The following is a 7794-nucleotide window of genomic DNA, read 5'->3' on the forward strand; positions in this document are numbered from 1 at the left end:
CTGTTGGGGAACGTTGCAGAAAACAAAAAAATTTCCTACGTTTCACCAAGATAAATCTATGGAGTCATCTAGCAACGAGAGGAGAGTGCATCTACATACCCTTGTAGATCGCGAGCGGAAGCATTCAAGAGAACGGGGATGATGGAGTCGTACTCGCCGTGACTCAAATCACCGATGACCAAGTGCCGAACGAACGGCACCTCCGCGTTCAACACACGTATGGAGCAGATGACGTCTCCTCCTTCTTGATCCAGCAAGGGGGAAGGAGAGGTTGAAGAAGATCCAGAAGCACGACGGCGTGGTGGTGGATGCAGCAGTGAACGCAGCAGGGCTTCGCCGAGCTTCTGCGAGAGGGAGAGCTGTAGCAGGGGAGAGGGAGGCGCCAAGGCTTGAGGTGCGGCTGCCCTCCCTCTCCCCCGCCTTTATATAGGCCCCCTAGGGGGTGCGCCGGCCCTAGGAGATGGGATCTCCTAGGGGGGGCGGCGGCCAAGTGGTGGAGTAGCCCCCAAGGCAAGTGGAGGCGCCCCCTCCCCTAGGGTTCCCAACCCTAGGCGCATGGGGGGCCCAAGGGGGGGGGCACCAGCCCACTATGGGCTGGTTCCCCTCCCCACTTAAGCCCATGGGGCCCTTCGGGATGGGTGGCCCCACCCGGTGGACCCCCGGGACTCATCCGGTGGTCCTGGTACAATACCGGTGACCCCGAAACTTTCCCGATAGCCGAAACTACACTTCCTATATATAATTCTTCACCTCCGGACCATTCCGGAACTCCTCGTGACGTCCAGGATCTCATCCGGGACTCCGAACAACTTTCGGATTACTGCATACTCATATCTATACAACCCTAGCGTCACCGAACCTTAAGTGTGTAGACCCTACGGGTTCGGGAGACAAGCAGACATGACCGAGATGACTCTCTGGTCAATAACCAACAGTGGGATCTAGATACCCATGTTGGCTCCCACATGCTCCTCGATGATCTCATCGGATGAACCACGATGTCGAGGACCTAATCAATCCCGTACTCAATTCCCTTTGTCAATCGGTACGTTACTTGCCCGAGACTCGATCGTCGGTATCCCAATACCTTGTTCAGTCTCGTTACCCGCAAGTCACTTTACTCGTACCATAATGCATGATCCCGTGATCAACCACTTGATCACATTGAGCTCATTATGATGATGCATTACCGAGTGGGCCCAGAGATACCTCTCCGTCATACGGAGTGACAAATCCCAGTCTCGATTCGTGCCAACTCAACAGACACTTTCGGAGGTACCTGTAATGTACCTTTATAGTCACCCAGTTACGTTGTGACGTTTGGCACACCCAAGGCACTCCTACGGTATCCGGGAGTTGCACAATCTCATGGTCTAAGGAAATGATACTTGACATCCAGAAAAGCTACAACAAACGAACTACACGATCTTTGTGCTATGCTTAGGTTTGGGTCTTGTCCATCACATCATTCTCCTAATGATGTGATCCCGTTATCAATGACATCCCCATGTCCATAGCCAGGAAACCATGACTATCTGTTGATCAACGAGCTAGTCAACTAGAGGCTCACTAGGGACACATTGTGGTCTATGTATTCACACATGTATTACGATTTCCGAATAATACAATTATAGCATGAATAATAGACAATTATCATGAACAAGGAAATATAATAATCATTTTATTATTGCCTCTAGGGCATATTTCCAACAAATACATCCTGAATAGTGTCATACATATAACATCACTAGTACAACTAAAACCCTAGTACACGACGGGTATCGGCGCGTGCGGTGGACACCCACAAAGAAGGAACCATCACGGGATCATAGCTCCATTGAGATCCCTGGAGAACCTGCCATGTATTGGAGAACCTGTGCTCCAACACAAACAAGTAGCGACGGACGTGCGCTTCCTCCTCACTGACACGGTGACGCACCACCTCCGCGGAGTCCTCGAGCCTCTGGACTGTCACTGGCCCACGCGACCGCCACCAAAGAAGGTTTGGGTCAACGACAGGCTGGCTCCTCACCAACCTGCGCCCCCCGGTAGGTAGAGCCTCCCAGTACCACCCCGGCGGAGCCCAGTCCCGGACATGGCCCATCTGGTCAAGCAGGTGTCGTCCTCCGCCGACTCGACGACGAGGATGCGGGATAGGCATCGTCCACGTCGATGCGGGAAAATTGCTTTAACTAAAAAAATAGCAACAAGTTCTTACTAACTAGTTCTATTAATTCAACTAGTTCTTACTAAAAATAAACTTACTATAAATAAAAATATTCTAGTACGTAATTAGTACCTAGTTCTTACTAACTAATTAGTACCTAAGAACTACTACCCTAATTACCATCTAATTTGATGAACCTATAGGGGTGGAAAGTGGTAGCGGATATTCCAATTATCCAACTATAAAGTGAAATAAGTGGTCAAATTTTACTCGTTTTATGATTCATCTTAGAAATTTGATTTGTTTCCACCCTTACATGAACCCTAACTCATTTGAGCCGCATCCGCATCCGATTCGTTTCCACCCTAACTAATTTTATGGAGGTAGAAACCCTAGGCAGAGGTAGGGGAGAGGGAGGAGCAGGCGTGCTCACCTCGGGTGCCTGCAACGAGGGAGGGGCAGGCGGCGTCGAGGTCGTGGTCGGGGCTCCGGGGAGGCGTTGAGGTCGGGGGGGCGGGGGCGGCGTCCGGGGCGGCGTTGAGGTCGGGGTCAGGGGCGGCGTCCCGGGCGGCGTTGAGGTCGGGGGCGAGGCCGGCGTTGAATCTGGGGTCGGTGCAGCGTGGGGAGAGCGCGCGGCGGCCGACGGGCGACGGCCGTGAGGCTGAGGGCGGCCTCGGGCGGCGGCGGTGAGGAGACAGCGGCGAGGGCGAGGGAGGATTTGGGGAAGAATTGGTGGCCGGGGGGCGGGGTGGGGGAAACCGCTGTCTAAGTGAAACGTAACGGTAGCGTGTTTCCGGAAACGCGCTATAGCTAAGTTAGCTATAGCGCGTTTACTGAAACCCGCTACTGCTATTCCTTTCTCCTTTTTCCCTTTTTTCTTTTATTTTTCCTTACATTTTATTTTTTCCTTTTCTCCTTTTTCTATTTCTTTCATTTTCATTTACTTTTCTACTTGTTTTTCACTTTATTTTATTTCTGTTAGCAGCAGCGCTTTACACGTAAGCGCGCTGCAGCTAAGGAGATTAGCAGTAGTGCTGGGCCATTATACGCGCTACTGCTAGGTTGGGCTAGCCATGTGCGCCCAGTTCAAACGTAGCAGCAGCGCTTTTCGCTAGTACGCGCTACTGATAAAATCATAGCAGTAGCGCGGTTTATTTACGCGCGCTGCTACTAAGTAGCAGCAGCGCTTGATTTTGTACAGCGCTACTGGGAAAATTCTGTGTATAGGCTTTTCCCTAGTAGTGGATTGACAACCCCTTTATCACGTTCGTTGCGAGATTCTAATTTGTTTGTGTAGGTACAAGGTGACTCGCGCGTGGTCTCCTACTGGATTGATACCTTGGTTCTCAAAAACTGAGGGAAATACTTACGCTGCTTTACTGCATCTCCCTTTCCTCTTCAAGGGAAAACCAACACAGTGCTCAAGAGGTAGCAAGAAGGGTTTCTGGCGCCGTTGCCGGGGAGATCTACGCCAAGTCAAGACATATCAGGTACACATCACAAACTCTTATCCCTCGCATTACATTATTTGCCATTTGCCTCTCGTTTTCCTCTCCCCCACTTCACCCTTGCCATTTTATTCGCCTCTTCTTTTGTTTGCCTTCTTCCCGTATGTATCCTTGTTTGTGTTTCCATGTGCCTTCTGTTTTCTTGCATCTTTGCTTGCTAAACATCTATTGATATGGATCCACTTAAAGTGTTCTACTTGGATCATCTTCGATCCTTATGCGCTCGTGCTGAAACCCCAACTAGCCTAGTTGATGGGAAATCTTTAGATGAGCATGCTCATTTTGTGCGTCACCGTTTGTCTGAAAAAGGGACACTCTTATGGGATCAAATAAACAGATTGCTATGTTATGCTTGGAATCTTTGTGAAATTTGTGATTTTACTTGTTGCTCTAAGAACCCTAAAAACACCTCCCCTACCTATGTGAGTTTAATGATAATGAAATCTTATCTTCTTATGCAAAGTGTGTTTATAGTTACTACGATATTGAACAAATTGAAGAATTTTTTGCTTTGAAGGGTGCTTATGAAGTTGCTTCTTTGATTGAAAAGTATGATATTACTCTCTACGAATCTGAAAATTTTGACATACTTAAATATTGCTATGAAAACTATGCTCATAATGTCTATGTCAAAGAATTTATTGAAAGAATGACCGTTGATTCGGAAGAAAATAATGATATGCATGAATCTATAGAAAATTATGATTCCGATGATTTGATTGAAATATCCCTTGATGAACATGATGCTTGCTATTATTGTGGCCATGATGCCAATATTTATGAAGATGAATTTGCTATAGTTCCTTATGTTAAATATGATCGTTGCTATTGCACCATACTTGATAGTTCCTACGATGAAAAGCATGATTGCAATGATGTTTTTATAAATTCTCTTAATGTCAATTGTGTTAATGATATGCAAAACCTCAAGCTTGGAGATGCTTGTTTTGCTATGACTACTTGTTGCAATGATCATGATTGGGGTGATGCTTCTTATGATCTTGAAACTTTATTTAAGCCCCATGATGAATATGGGAGTTATAATAATGTTTGCAATAATATTGAAAGTGGGTTTGGAAGGGTGTCAACTTTAGATCCCACATATTTGGAGAATGTTCAATCTCATGATTTTTTTTTATAAAAGTGGGTTCGGAGAGGTCATGACTTTAGTTAATGTTAATCCCACTATTTTGGAAGAGTGTCAATTTTGCATACATGTGGATCGTGTCAAGAATATGTTTTTTGATAGCTATATTGTTGAATTTTCTTATGATCCTACATGTAATTATTATGAGAGAGGAAAATATGGTTGTAGAAATTTTCATGTTACTAAATTACCTCTCGTTATGTTGAGATTGTTATCGTTTCTTTCCGCTTCCTTGCATATGCTAGTTTTTGCTTGCTATGATAATTTGTATGCCTATAATATGCCTATGCATAGGAATTATGTTAGACTTAGATGTGTTGGTCACGTTTTTTATGATGCTCTGTTTGTGCTTCAATTCTTGTCCTTCATGTGACCATCGTTGAAATCAATGCCTAGCTAAAAGGCTTTAAAGAAAATCGCTTGCTGGGAGGCAACCCAATATTTTTCATTTCTGTTATTTAATAAATAATTTATCTAGCCTATGTTTTGGTTGTATTTTTTGTGTTTAATTAGTGTTTGTGACAAGTAGAACCGTTGGGAAGACTTGGGGAAAGTCTTTTTGATCTTGCTGTAAAAAACAGAAACTTTAGCGCTCACGATAATTGCTGCCAATCTTTATTTGAGAGTGATATTTAGGTAATTATTTTTTCAGATGATTAATAGATAAATTCCTCATGTCCATAAATTTATTTTAGAATTTTTGGGGTTCCAGAAGTTTGCGTTAGCTACAGATTACTACAGACTGTTCTGTTTTTGACAGATTCTGTTTTTCGTGTGTTGCTTGCTTATTTTGATGAATCTATGGCTAGTAATAGAGTTTATAAACCATAGAGAAGTTGGAATAATGTAGGTTTAACACCAATATAAATCAAGAATGAGTTCATTACATTACCTAGAAGTGGTGGTTTGTTTTCTTTCACTAACGGAGCTCATGAAGATTTTCTTTTAAGTTTTGTGTTGTGAAGTTTTCAATTTTGGGTAAAGATTTGATGGATTATGGAACAAGGAGTGGAAAGAGCCTAAGATTGGGGATTCCCAAGGCACCCCAAGGTAAAATCCAAGGACGCCAAAAATCCTAAGCTTGGGGATGCCCTGGAAGGCATCCCCCTCTTTCGTGTTCGTCTATCGGTAAGTTTACTTGGAGCTATATTTTTATTCGCCACATGATATGTGTTTTGCTTGGAGCGTCTTGTATGATTTGACTCTTTTCTTTTTAGTTTACCACAATCATCCTTGTTGTACACACCTTTGGAGAGAGACACACATGAATGGGAATTTATTAGAATACTCTATGTGCTTCACTTATATCTTTTGGGCTATATAGTTTTTGCTCTAGTGCTTCACTTATATCTTTTAGAGCATGGTGGTGGTTTCATTTTATATAGATAATTGATCTCTCATGATTGACTTATATTATTTTGAGATTCCTTTAGAACAACATGGCAATTTTCTTCTAGGAATAATAAAAACTTTCATATAAGTGCATTGAATACTATGATAAGTTTGATACTTGATAATTGTTTTGAGATATGGAGATGGTGATATTAGAGTCATGCTAGTTGAGTAGTTGTGAATTTGAGAAATACTTGTGTTGAAGTTTTTGATTCTCGTAGCATGCACATATGGTGAACCGTTATGTGATGAAGTCGGAGCATGATTTATTTATTGATTGCCTTCGTTATGTGTGGCGGTCGGGGACAAGCGATGGTCTTTTCCTACCAATCTATCCCCCTAGGAGCATGCGCGTAGTACTTTGTTTCGATAACTAATAGATTTTTGCAATAAGTATGTGAGTTCTTTATGACTAATGTTGAGTCCATGGATTATACGCACTCTCACCCTTCCACCATTGCTAGCCTCTCTACTACCGTGCAACTTTCACCGGTACCATAAACCCACCATATACCTTCCTCTAAACAGCCACCATACCTACCTATTATGGCATTTCCATAGCCATTCCGAGATATATTGCCATGCAACTTTCCACCGTTCTGTTATTATGACACGCTTCATCATTGTCATATTGCTTGCATGATCATGTAGCTGACATCGTATTTGTGGCAAAGCCACCGTTCATAATTCTTTCATACATGTCACTCATGAATCATTGCAGATCCCGGTACACTGCCGGAGGCATTCACATAGAGTCATATTTTGTTCTAAGTATTGAGTTGTAATTCTTGAGTTGTAATTCTTGAGTTGTAAGTAAATAAAAGTGTGATGATCATCATTATTAGAGCATTGTCCCAGTGAGGAAAAGGATGATGGAGACTATGATTCCCCCACAAGTCGGGATGAGACTGCAGATGAAAAATAAATAAAAAAGAGAAAAGAGGCCAAAAGAAAAGAAAAGAAGAAAGAAGGCCCAAATAAAAAAATAAAAAATGAGAGAAAAAGAGAGAAGGGACAATGTTACTATCTTTTACCACACTTGTGCTTCAAAGTAGCACCTAGATCTTCATGATAGAGAGTCTCCTATGTTGTCACTTTCATATACTAGTGGGAATTTTACATTATAGAACTTGGCTTGTATATTCCAATGATGGGCTTCCTCAAATTGCCCTAGGTCTTCGTGAGCAAGCAAGTCGGATGCACAACCACTTAATTTCTTTTGTTGAGCTTTCATACACTTATAGCTCTAGTGCATCCGTTGCATGGCAATCCCTACTCACTCACATTGATATCTATTAATGGGCATGTTCATAGCCCGTTGATATGCCTAGTTGATGTGAGACTATCTTCTCCTTTTTGTCTTCTCCGCAACCACCATTCTATTCCACATATAGTGCTATGTCCATGGCTTACGCTCATATATTGCGTGAAGATTGAAAAAGTTTGAGAACATCAAAAGTATGAAACAATTGCTTGGCTTGTCATCGGGGTTCTGCATGATTTAATATTTTGTGTGGTGAAGATAGAGCATAGCCAAACTATATGATTTTGTAGGGATAACTTTCTTTGGCCATGTTATT

This window comes from Triticum urartu, chromosome 1A (genome assembly GCF_056163025.1).
Source record: "Triticum urartu cultivar PI428250 chromosome 1A, HENAU_Tu73, whole genome shotgun sequence".
NCBI classification, from domain to species: Eukaryota; Viridiplantae; Streptophyta; class Magnoliopsida; order Poales; family Poaceae; genus Triticum; species Triticum urartu.